Source organism: Triticum dicoccoides, chromosome 6A (genome assembly GCF_002162155.2).
Source record: "Triticum dicoccoides isolate Atlit2015 ecotype Zavitan chromosome 6A, WEW_v2.0, whole genome shotgun sequence".
In the NCBI taxonomy this organism is placed as follows: Eukaryota; Viridiplantae; Streptophyta; class Magnoliopsida; order Poales; family Poaceae; genus Triticum; species Triticum dicoccoides.
Window position 1 is genome coordinate 222,394,110 of NC_041390.1, and position 13,167 is coordinate 222,407,276.

Sequence of the window (13,167 nt, forward strand, 5' to 3'; positions counted from 1 at the left end):
GTTTTTCTTAAAAGAACCGTTCCGTTTCTTTTCCGTTTTCTTTTTCCGGTTCTTTGTTTCGGTTTCTTTTCCGAAAACCCTAGATCGGTTTTCGTTCTTCTTTCGGACCGTTCGTCTCAACGAACGTGATCACCAATTTTTCCCGGTTAACGACGCCCGTTCGTTTAACCGTTCATCCCTTTCTTTTCGTCGGATTTATTCCGCGATCGCGATCTTAGATCCGATCTTCGTCCTAGTCTTTCTTCCCGCTCGTTTATCGGAATCAGGTGATTCAAGCGCCTGGAGTTTCGTATCGAAACTGACGTTCCGTCTAATCAACTTGAACAAGCCTTTGCTATAGTAAAATTTGACCTAGTTTCAACTTGCTAGAACTGAGTTGTTTTCTTCCGCCGTTTGTTTTCCGTTTCTTTGTTCGGTTCTTTCTTTCTTTGCAACCGGAGTTCTTAAGTTGAACTTTCTGGTTCGTCCTCTTGTTCGAGTTTTACCTGTGCATTAGTTGAGTACTTATTGTGTGCTTCTTGTTTATCTGCGATAGATCACCCGGATTGCGCCGCTTGTTACTTCGAATCCCTAAGTCTCGCGGATCATCAGCAAGGCAAGTAACACTTTGATCATACCTTTTCTACAACCCAGTTTTATTGCATTAGATCAATCCTCACACATTGCATGGTTAGGATCTAATTAAATTGTGGGATGGGAAGTAGATGAGGTAGTACCTATTACCTGTTTATTGTGAAACCTTTGGGAGTTACTTCTACGTTTGCTTATTATGCCATGCTATGCTAGTAGACGTGGATTGGGTGAGTGATATCCATGACAGATGTGAGTTTGTTAATTTTAATGGTTTATCTAAGGTGGCAACTTAAACACACGTCTGGGTGGATTGAGGCACCTGATGTCTATCAGGACTTGCCTGTTTTTATTTCGGACCGCCACCCAGGCTCAAAGGGATCATAAGATCATTCATGCTAGTAACTTCCGTGTGCAGCCACAAGCCATTATGGGCTCTGGCATAGTTGACTAAGTCGTGCGAACTCTTACAGTGGTAGACTAGCAGATGTAGGGGATGTAGGTGGTACGGTCTACCCAATCGTAAGGTGCTAGCGCTTCTAAAAGACTGTGTCTCGGTCATCCGTCTTCTCAAACACCATGTAGTGCGAGAAACCAAACGGAGGCGATCGAGTCTTGTGGGGAAAAGTGTGCAAACCTCTGCAGAGTGTAACAAACTAATCATGATTAGCCGTGTCCCCGGTTATGGACAACTTGAGTATCTAGTACTTGAATATCATGTGAATCTCATCACGTTACTTCTAACTAATGTTGTTGGGTTTTAATTACTTAATTGGGATCGGAATGCTGTCAACCATTCTCGATGTTTAACAACTACCATGATAGTTAAATAAATTTATTCCTTTGCAGTAGGGAAAAACTGGCTTTACGCAAAACTGTAACCATAGAGCTTTCCACCAGCCATATATGCATATAGTATAGCTGTTTCATTCCATTACTCTCTATGTGTTACATTGCCAGCATATTCCATGTGATGACCCATTTTCGGGCTGCAACTTCTCATGTTGCAGACTTTTCAGACGACGAGTAAGGTGCTTTTAGGTCGTGGTTCTATACTCAGTGATGCCGTTGGAGTTGATGGACCCATTTTATCTTCCGAGTCTTCCGCTGTTATCTTATTATATGGCCTTAAGCCATATTTATTGTAATAAGTTCTCTTTGAGACAACGATGTAATAAGTGTGTGATTGCCACTCTGCTATAAATCCTTCGATGTACTGTGTGGTGTCAGCATTACTAATCCAGGGATGACACCGGAGCACAGTAGACTTGATCCATTCGGCTCGGGTCACTACAATGGCATTCTTCCGGTCGACCGGTTCGGGGTGGTCCTCGGCCCCCACAAAACTGACGGAAGTTCGTCGACCCAAGCGCCTGCTGCGTGCTTGAGATCATGCATCAATCGAGGCTTCAGTCCTTTGAGAATCAGACCATTTGCTCTTTCAGCTTGTCCATTCGACCGAGGATGCGCGACCGACGCGTAGTCGACTCGTGTGCCTTGAGAGGCGCAAAAAGCTCTGAACTTGTCTGAATCGAAGTTTGACCCATTGTCAGTGATGATGCTATGCGGGACCCCATACCTGAATATCAACTCTCTGATGTAACCGATAGCAGTGCTGGCATCAAGATTTTTGATAGGCTTGGCTTCAATCCATTTGGTGAACTTGTCGACTGCCACAAGCACATGCGTGAATCCGCTCCTGCCTGTTCTCAGTGGACCAACCATGTCCAGTCCCCAGACAGCAAAGGGCCAGACGAGTGGAATGGTCTTCAGGGCTGATGCAGGCTTGTGTGACATGTTGGAGTAGAACTGGCAGCCTCCACACTCGTCGACTATCTCTTTTGCCATCTCATTCGCTCTTGGCTAGTAAAATCCCGCTCGGTATGCTTTAGCCACAATGGTCCGAGAGGACGCATGGTGCCCACAGGTCCCCGAGTGGATATCATCAAGGATTATCTGACCCTCTTCTGGTGTTATGCACTTCTGACCGATTCTAGTCGCGCTTTCCCTATACAACTGTCCCTTTATGACTGTGAAGGCCTTGGATCGGCGGACGATCTATCGAGCCTCTTCCTCGTCCTCCGGGAGTTCTTTCCTCAAGATATACGCGATGTATGGTACCGTCCAGTCGGGAGTGATTGCCAAGACCTCCATGACTAGGTCGACCACAGCAGGAATTTCGACTTTAGTCGGATCTGTGGCACTTTTCGGTTGCGGGGCTTCTTCTGTAAAAGGATCCTCCTAGACTGACGGCGAGCGGATGTGCTCCAAAAACACATTGCTGGGAATGGCTTCTCTCTTGGAGCCTATCTTTGCCAGATCATCAGCTGCTTGATTTTTCAGTCGGGGGATGTGATGAAGCTCTAGCCCCTCGAATTTCTTTGCTAGCTTTCTTACTGCGTTGCAGTAGCCAGTCATAGCTGGGCTTCTGACGTCCCACTCCTTCATCACCTGATTAACCACCAAATTTGAGTCGCCATAGACCATGAGGCGCCGGACGCCGAGTGAAACGGCCATGCGCAACCCATACAAGAGTGCTTCATATTCTGCTTCATTATTGGAGGAATCAAAGTGAATCTGGAGAACATATCTGAGCTTATCTCCTCGGGGGGAGACCAAGACTACCCCAGCACCGGAACCATTCAGCATCTTAGATCCATCGAAGAACATGGTCCAGTGCTCCGAGTGAACTTGAGTCGGAAGCTGCTGTTCAATCCATTCGGCGACGAAATCTGCAATTGCTTGGGACTTGATAGCCTTCTTTGCTTCAAACTTGATATCTAGGGGAAGCAGTTCAATCGCCCACTTTGCCACTCGACCAGTTGCATCTCTGTTGTGCAAGATCTCTGACAGTGGAGCATCGCTGACGACTGTAATGGAATGGTCAGAGAAGTAGTGTGCAACCTTCTTCATGGTCATGTAGATCCCATATACGAGCTTCTGGTAATGGGGATATCTTTGCTTCGAAGGGGTCAAAACTTCAGACACATAATATACTGGGCGCTAAACTCTGAAGGCCTTTCCTTCTTCTTCCCGCTCGACCGTAAGTACTGTACTGACAACTTGTCCCGTGGCCGCAATGTACAGCAGCAGAGGCTCTTTACTGATTGGGGCAGCAAGCACCGGCTGGGTGGAGAGCAGAGCTTTGAGCTCTGCAAACGCTGCGTCAGCTTCTGGAGTCCACTCGAACTTGTCAGACTTCTTCATCAGTCGGTAAAGAGGCAACGCCTTTTCACCGAGACGAGAAATGAATCGACTTAGAGCGGCCAAGCAACCTGTAAGCTTCTGGACATCGTGTACACGCACAAGGCGCTTCATCCGGAGTATGGTGCCAACTTTCTCGGGATTGGCGTCGATTCCTCGTTCGGAACCGAGAAAACCGAGTAACTTTCCACCTGGAACTCCGAATGTGCACTTTGATGGATTGAGCTTGATATCGTATCCCCTGAGGTTAGCAAAGGTTTCGGCAAGGTCAGTCAGTAGGTCGGAACCTTTCCGTGACTTAACCACAATATCATCCATGTATGCTTCTATGTTCCAACTGATCTGAGTGAGAAAACACTTCTGAATCATCCTCATGAACGTGGCTCCAGCATTCTTGAGGCCGAAGGGCATGGTGACATAACAGAAGCACCCGAATGGGGTGATGAAAGCCGTTTTGATCTCGTCGGGTCCATACAGACAGATCTGATGGTACCCTGAATAAGCATCTAGAAAAGACAAACGCTCACACCCTGCGGTCGAGTCGACTACCTGGTCGATGCGGGGGAGAGGGAAATGATCTTTCGGGCAGGCCCGATTGATATGTTTAAAGTCAATGCACATGCGAAGCGACTTGTCCTTCTTGGGGACCATGACGACATTGGCGAGCCACTCGGAGTGGTAAATCTCTCGGATGAACTCCGCTGCTAAGAGCCGAGCCACCTCCTCGCCAATAGCTTTCCTCTTCTGGACGGCGAACCGTCGAAGATGTTCTTTCACAGGCTTGAACTTCGGGTCGACTCATAGACGATGCTCAGCCAGCCCCTTGGGAACTCCAGGCATGTCAGAAGGCTTCCATGCGAAGATGTCCCAGTTCTCGCGGAGGAACTGGATGAGCGCTTCTTCCTATTTGGAGTCGAGCGTCGTTGAGATGTGAGTCGGGGCGGCATTGGGGTCGGTCGGGTGAATGTGAACTGGCTTAGTTTCACCTGACGACTAAAAAGCTGATTCTGAAGCTGGCTTCTTCGCTCGCAGCAATTCACCGGATCAACAGTCTTCTGGTACTCTTGCAGTTCGACTACTGACATCTGAGCATCAGCGATCTTTGATCCTTTCTGAAAACACTCCTCTGCTTTCTTCCGATTGCCTGTAACGGTGATCACGCCTTTGGGGCCGGGCATCTTCAACTTGAGATACACATAGCACGGTCGATCCATGAAGCGTGCATAAGCTGGCCGGCCTAGAATAGCATGATAAGCACTTTGGAAGTCCACAACCTCAAATGTCAACTTTTCCTTGCGGTAATTCTTTGAATCACCGAAAACCACATCGAGAGCAATCTGGCCGAGTGACTCAGCTTTCTTTCCAGGAATGACTCCATGGAAACTCATGTTGCTGGCACTGAGCCTGGACATCGGAATGCCCATCCCTTTCAACGTTTCTGCATACAGTATGTTCAGGCCGCTGCCACCATCCATCAGGACTTTGGTCAGTCGAGTGCCTTCGACAATTGGATCGACCACCAGAGCTTGCCTCCCAGGGGTGGCAATGTGCGCAGGGTGATCGGACTGGTCGAACATGATGGCAGTCTGAGACCACTTCAGGTAGCTGAGTGTTGCCGGGGCAACCATATTCACTTCACGGTTAATGACTTTCAGTCGACTTTTGCTTTCGACATCAGCAAAAATCATCAGGGTGGAATTGACTTGGGGGTACCCATTGTCACTGTCTTCCTTGTCCTCAACTCTGTCCGACTCTTTTTCCTTGTCCTTGGACTGTTTGCCTTGAAACTGCTGGATTAGGAGCCGGCACTCTCGAGTGGTATGCTTTGGGTAAATAAAATTACCCTCTTCATCTTTCTTGGTGTGGATGTGACATGGCAGATCCAAAACATCATTTCCATCTTGATCCTTGACTTTCTTGGGGTTCCAGGGCCCCTTGGGTTTTCCCTTGAATTTTCCCTGGGTCACGGCCAGGGCCTCCCCAGGAGCGGCTGGCTCGGCCTTCCGCTTCTGCTTCCGACTGGAATTGCCTCCGGTTTCCTGGGCGACTGCTTTCTGCTTGCCACTCCGGAGTCGATCTTCATCTTCTCTGTTAGCGTATTTGGTGGCAATTTCCATCATCCGATTCAGAGACATTCCTCCGGTCCGACCGAACTTCAGGTTCAACTCTCTATTCTTGACGCCTTCTTTAAAGGCACAAACTGCTTGGTGATCTGGTACATTCTCAACCATGTGATGCAAAGTGATCCACCTCTGGATGTAATCCCTCAGAGTTTCACTCGGTTTCTGCATGTAGGACCGCAATTCTGTAAGGCCTGCCGGTCGCTTGCATGTTCCTTCAAAGGTTGTGACAAACACTCGAGAGAGATCCTCCCAAGTGTAGATGCTACTGGGTGCTAACTGATTCAGCCACGCTCTAGCTGAGCCCTCTAACAGGAGAGGCAAATGCTTCATAGCCACCTCATCATTGCCGCCACCAATCTGGACAGCCACTCGGTAGTCTTCGAGCCAAGTGTTAGGCTTAGACTCGCCGGTGAACTTGCTGACTCCGGTCGCCAACCGGAAGTTGGGAGGAATCACTGCGGCCCTGATGGCTCGACTGAAACACTCTGGCCCTGAAGCATGTACTCTGCTGCTGGCAGGCGCATCTCTGTTGTGGCATTCTCGATGAGCTCTGTTCCTGTCAACCAAACCTTAAACGAGGATGGATCTCGCATCAAAGCCTGGGTCCCTCGGGTCGACTGGAATCCTCTGCCCAACACTATGAGGGCGTCTGTCATCTTACCGTCGAGGCGCATACGACCCACTCCTCGGGGGAGGGGTTGGCACTCGACGTCGATCATCACGATCGAATCGGTGATCATACTGCTCATTCCTCCTGTAATGATCATGTCGGTCACCACGTCCCTCACGCCTCGGGGGCGATCTCGGGCTGTGAGCCGACTGGACTGTATCTGTTGCAACGGATCGACTATGGATCCTATTCCGCGACTGAGAAACGGCGGAATTCTGGTTTCCCGCCGCCCGGAGCAACGCTCTGATTTGCAACAAGCCCCTGCCAGCCTCCGACTGGGAGGGCTGAATCGATTCCGCTATACGGGCCGTGGCTGCCAAATTCTGAACTGGGGTTCGACATACCTGCGTAGGCGGGAAGAGCTGATGTCGACTGGACTCGGGAGCCCGCTGACGCGCTTGCTCGTCGAGTATTCGCTGGAGATTCTCCAGTCGAGTGCGCTCGGCCAAGTTAGCCAAGCGCGCGTCCTCCAAGGCCAGGGCCTCGGGGGTTTCTCCGATGATAGGAGTGTGGAGTGCATCCATGTTCCGGTGGCGAAGCTCCTCTCGCTGCACTAACGTGAGAGGTTCGGGGAGATATTCATCGTGAGGATGCGACGGGTCGCCTCCACCCGCGCCTCCATCGGTGCGAGGGAAACCAGGAGGACTGTGTGTTCCATCGACCACCAGAACCTCAGCCGCCGGGTCGCTGCTGTCGCACTCGGATGCGGTCCCCGCGGAGCCAGTCGACGGGTCGAACATGCCGTAGAGGGATTCATCGGGCTCGATTGTCGCGACTTGCGGGGCTGCCGACTGGCGGGCCACGGCATGCCTCACCCACCTCCAAAGTCTCGACCGGCCGGAGCGCTTGCGCCGGTGGGAGACAGGGCGGGGAGACGACACGGGGGCCGACTGATACTGGGTCGACGGCTGCCGCAGGAGGACGCCACGAATGCATGCGCGGAAGTGCGTCACACCGCGGACGGGGAGCGCGTCGATGTCGAGTGGTGCCTCCTGAAGCCAGGCGGAGTCATCGGCGATGAACGTGAGCGCGTCGAGACGAATCTCGCGGCCCTCCACCAAAACTCCGCGAGAAACCATGATCAAAGGGATCGGAAAAGATTGCAACTTCTCCAACTAGGCACTAAGATTCCGGCCCCAAGGTGGGCGCCAACTGTCGTGATTCTAACTCTGACAATGATGTAGGGGGGTGTGTATGGAGAGGCTAGATCTCAGCTATGGAGAAGTTGTAAATACACCAGGATGTACGAGTTCAGGCCCTTCGCGGAGGAAGTAACAGCCCTACGTCTCGGTGCCCAGAGGCGGTCGATTGAATTATGCGTGTGTGAATAATAGGGGTGTGAACCCTTCATACTGAGGAGGGGGTGGCTTATATAGAGTTCGCCGGCCCTCTCCTGCCCTCAGTGATGCAGGGTTTAAGGTATATTTAAGGTTGGGAGTTACTGGTAACGCCCCTAATAAAGTGGTATAATGACCATAAAGACTACTTAATAGCCGATCGTTTGCCTGCTGAGTGACTTTAGGTCTCCTGGCAGTCGAGTGGTTGGCTTCATGGTCGAGTGATAGCTTCTTGGTCGAGTGTCTTGAACCCTCGAGTAGGATACCTTCAAGTCGATTGAAAGGTGACTTCTTCTAGGGATGTCCTTGGGTAGGGCTCTTTGGACAGGTCAGTGCCCCTACCCTAGGTACATAGCTTCATCAGACGGCGCATGCAGCATCTCCTCGAGGACGGGGAGCGCTTTCTCCAGGATGTCCTTGGAGCAATCGACGCCATCGGCAGTGGCGGCGCCTACGGTGAGCGCGAGGAGGCCGATGGCGCGGTAGGCGAGCGTGGCCTCCCTGCAGGCGCCCTTGCGGAGGGAGGCGCAGCAGCGATCGAAGACGGTGAAGTAGCGGTAGTCGAGCTCGTCGACGGGGATGAAGCCCTCCAGCGCCTCCATGCCCTCCTCGCGCACTGCATGGCGCTTCTCGTGGAGCTTGTCAATGCAGTCACCGACGACGTCTCCACAGAAAACATGGGTGAAAATCAATCGGCGAACGTACTCATCAGGAAATCACAAGAGATGATGATCAATCAACGACGAATGGGGGATCCGATGCGCTTACCGGTCTTCCGACGAGAGTTGCGGAGGCTCGACATCGTAGCCAGCCCCGGACCGCCGGAGCACGGAGAGGATCAGATGGCTCTGCGGGCGGGCGCGGTGGACGTGAAACGTGCGAACGTAGTCGAGACGCATGGGAGTACGCTAGGTATATGTGGCCACATCCGGGGAAGGGCGAGCCGTGACTCGTCGGAGACGAGACGGGGAGAAGATTGTGTCCGTCACGGGCACGAGTAAGAGGCCCATATCAAGGGCAAACTCCGACTGGGCCAGTCCATTCGGCGGTCGGGCGAATACAGGAAAACAAATATATAAAAAAAAGTATATAGACAAAAATAAATACTGTTCCTCATGCTTTCTTTTTCTTTTTAGTTGGGGCGTGCTACGCGTCTGCTGGCCGGTCTTTTTAAAAGATCGGCACGGTCGCGAGCCATCAGATCTCATGCCATCAAGTGACCGAACGTCATCCTTCTCATTGCAACAAAGGTAATGTTGCAGAATTTTTCAAAACAAAACTCGTGTTGCAGAAACTTTTCTAACAGAGGTCATGTTGTAGATTTCTTTTTGCTACAAGATATTTGTTGCATTTTTTTTGCAACAGAACCTATGTTTCAGAAAAACATCAGCAGCTCACAGTTGTGTCCGTCGCGTTTTTTTGCAACAAAGGTCTTGTTGCGGATATTATTTTTTTGCAACAGCGGTTCTGCTAAGGAATTTTTTTTTGCAACAAAGATCTTGTTGCACTTTTTTTGCAACAGAACTGATATTGTAGAAGTGGACGGAGGCCTTGCCATCGCCAATGGCGAGCAGAGGCCGTCTTCTTCATCATCAGGTAGCAGCAAGAGTAGGCCATGAGCTCCGCCACATGGCGGTGAGGGAGGATCGACGCCGCCTATCCACGCCTTCGCGCCGCCGTCGACGAGTATCGGATCTCGATCGGGTCGCCATTCCTTCCTTCAGTTTTCTTATCTGTTCGCCTCTTGCCATGGGAGGGTCGTGCGCCGCTGCCATCGCGGGTCCTCGGGATGAAGCTCGCTTCCAACCCAGTCGGACCTCGCCGAGCGGAGGCCGCGCCGCTCGCGGATGTCCTCGCCTCTTGCCCGCTCGCCATCCTCGTCTGATTCGGGTAGAATCCTCGCCGCCGTTGTGCTCCCAATCGCACGAGTCAACTCCCTCACTGCTCCCGGACACCTCGGCCTCCTGCCCACGCGCCATACTCGCCGGATCCGACGAGGTCCGGCTGGAATCGCCGGTGTCGCCCTCCCAGTTGTAGGAGTCTCCGCCCACCACGGGGTCTAACCAGAGAGTTGGAAACTCTATTTTCTGAAACAAGGCATGAGTTGCAGTTTCCTTCTTTTTATACTTTTTTGATAACTTTCTCATTAGGTTCTTCACAAAAAATATTTACTCATTCTAAAAATGAACATTTATTAAACAACTTGAAATTTACACAACGATAATTTTAAATAATATAACAAATATTAAAATTCATTAAAAATAAAAAAATGAACATTTTTATTTGGGGAATAAGAATTGAACAAATATAAGGGAAAGGGATAATTGAACCGCAAAAATTGTAAAAACAAACAGTAAAAAGTCAAAAAAAAGAATGGTAGGGAGAAGAACAACAAGTAAGAAAAAGGAAACCGAACAAGAACCTTCCATAACCTTCCTAAATCCAATTATTTTCGGGGAAGAACCAAAAATATATCAGACCCATAACCTTCCCAAAACTGAAAGACCGAGGGTAGCTGGGTCGTCACACCAAGGCTCACCTTTATACGATGTAAACAACTTAATGAAATAAGCGTCATATTTTGAGGGGGTAAAAGCATGTCGTTATTCAACAAAATCCACAAGTGGGACGGAAGTTACATCTGAAAGTGCGTTATATCGACTAGAGGGGGGTGAATAGGCGACTTTTATGAAATTCTTCACTGAGGAATTTGCCAGTGAGGAAATTCCTTAGCGAAGAACTACTAGTAGCGGAATAAGTACTCAAAAGTAAACATAACAGAATACAAGCATAGTCATCATGATGAAATGAAGACATGCACAGAGTACAGGAAACGTAATCACAGGATAACACAGGATGAAGACAAACAGACTGAAGAAATTAAACTGAGGAAATTGAGAAAGTCTTCAGTCAAAGTCTTCAAACACAGATATGAACAAACACACAACACAGTTATGAGGAAAAGACAATGATTTGGTAGACCAGTTCCAACTGATGTCTCAGTTGTACGTCTGGTTGGAGCGGCTGAGTATTTAAACTCGAGGACACATAGTCCCGGACACCCAGTCCTGAACACGCAGCTCAGGACACCCAGTCCACACCGTATTCTCCTTGAACTGAGGTCACACAGACCTCGTCCAATCACTCGTGGTAAGTCTTCAGGCGACTTCCAAACCTTCACAAACTTGGTCACTCGGCGATCCACAATTCCTCTTGGATGCTCTAGACCATGACGCCTAACCGTCTGGAAGAAGCACAGTCTTCAAAGGTAACAAGCGTCGGATCCACTCAGGATCAATCTCTTCAATGATGCTCAATCATTTGGGGTTTGTAGGTGTTTGGGTTTTGGGTTTTTCCTCACTTGATGATTTTTGCTCAAAGTCCTCAGAGGATGGGTTGCTCTCAAATGACAAGTGTCAGTTTCTCTCGGAGCAGCCAACCAGGTAGTGGTTGTAGGGGGCGGCTATTTATAGCCTAGGGAGCAGCCCGACATGATAAGACATAAATGCCCTTCAATGATATGACCGTTAGGTGGATAGATATTTTAGGACAGCTGGCGCATAGCACAGCAATGGTCGGAATTTTGAGTAGCAAAATCCTCAGGGCTATCATGTTCCTCACTGTGTAGGCAATCCGCACTGGCGAATTCCTAACTCCTCAGTCAGGACAAATTCCTTAGAGACTAGAAGAACTTCGTCTCTGTCACTGAAAAAATTGACTGAACTGTATGAGATTTCCAATGGCTTCACTCGAAGGGATTGGTAGGTGTAGGATTTTGAGTTGAGCATCACATGAAAATTTTTCCTTAGTATTTCCTCGATCCCCTTTAACAGTACGGTGTTTCCTATGACTCAAGAAAGAGAGAAACAAAACTATGAAAACGAAAGTCTTCAAGCTTCATATTCCTCGCATGAATATCAATTCACGGACACACCAATTTCTTCACTTTCAAAGTCTTCATGAAAGTCTTCAGAAATACCAAAATCTTCAGCCGAAGATATTCATTTTTAGGGGTCGACTTTTCCTGTAAATATCAGACTCCTCATAGACTTATAGATCTGTGTACACTCACAAACACATTAGCCCCTTAACCTATAAGTCTTCAATACACCAAAATCACTAAGGGGCACTAAATGCACTTACAATCTCCCCCTTTTTGGTGATTGATGACAATATAGGTTAAGTTTTCAACGGGGATAAACATATGAAGTGTAACTACTGATATTGAAGAATTTGATTGCAAGATATAGAAGAACTCCCCCTGAAGATGTGCATAGTGAGGAATTTGCCTTTGAAGCAATGCACACTTGAAGAGTTGAATCACGGATATCTCCCCCTATATCTTGTAATTCATACACGCATTTAACATATAATATAAAGAATTTGAAATTCATGATGAAATATGGTGCCTGATGAAATTTAGCATGCGTGCAATAATATTAACGAGGAATAAGCATGCAGAATAGTGCATCAAAAGTATCAGAGCACAGTGCATCAAAAGTATCAGAGCACCATCAGGTTTAAGATTACAACTCGATCCAATAAAGTTTCAGAAGAACGAGAGTTGTAACTTAGCAAAATAAAAAAAACGCCCATATAGTAGACCCGCTTGAAGACTAACTCATATTTCTCCCCCTTTGTCATAGAATGACCAAAAGGATCGAAAATGAGGACTAACACCCCTGAAGATAATCATGTTGATGAAGGAGCGCCAGCGTTGTTGGGGTCGTTTGTTGATGTAGGGCCTGCCGCAGTGTCATCCAAATCTTCATGTTCATCAGTATCCCGCGATGAAGAAAATAAGCTGGCCACCAGAGAAGGAACCTGGACCTTCTTGAATTTCTTCAGTGGAGGTGCAGACCAGTCAAAATCTTCTTTGAGACCCATGTTCTTCAGATCTTCTTCACCATACAGATGTGACAGGATTGCCCAGGTGCGACTGAAGACTTGATGGAGGTAGTGGTGGTTTTTCTTCACTGCATTGTGTGTGGCAGTCATGTTGTGAAGAAGTGAACCAAACTGACGCTTAACCCATTTGTGATTTCGATCCACCTTCTGGTGAAGACTAAGCAGAAGTTCGCGGTCAGTCATCACGCACGGAGAAGTGGCTTGAGGAGTGAACTGAAGGAAATATGCCCTAGAGGCAATAATAAAGTTATTATTTATTTCCTTATAATCATGATAAATGTTTATTATTCATGCTAGAATTGTATTAACTGGAAACATAATACATGTGTGAATACATAGACAAACAGAGTGTCAC

The 13,167-nt window shown here is 48.6% G+C and overlaps 1 pseudogene; it reads right to left on the reverse strand.

The window, feature by feature from the left end:
* The window catches only part of LOC119317076, a 17,029-nt pseudogene extending 8,323 nt beyond the window's left edge, over positions 1 to 8,706 (reverse strand).
* Positions 8,707 to 13,167: the final 4,461 nt, after the last annotated feature.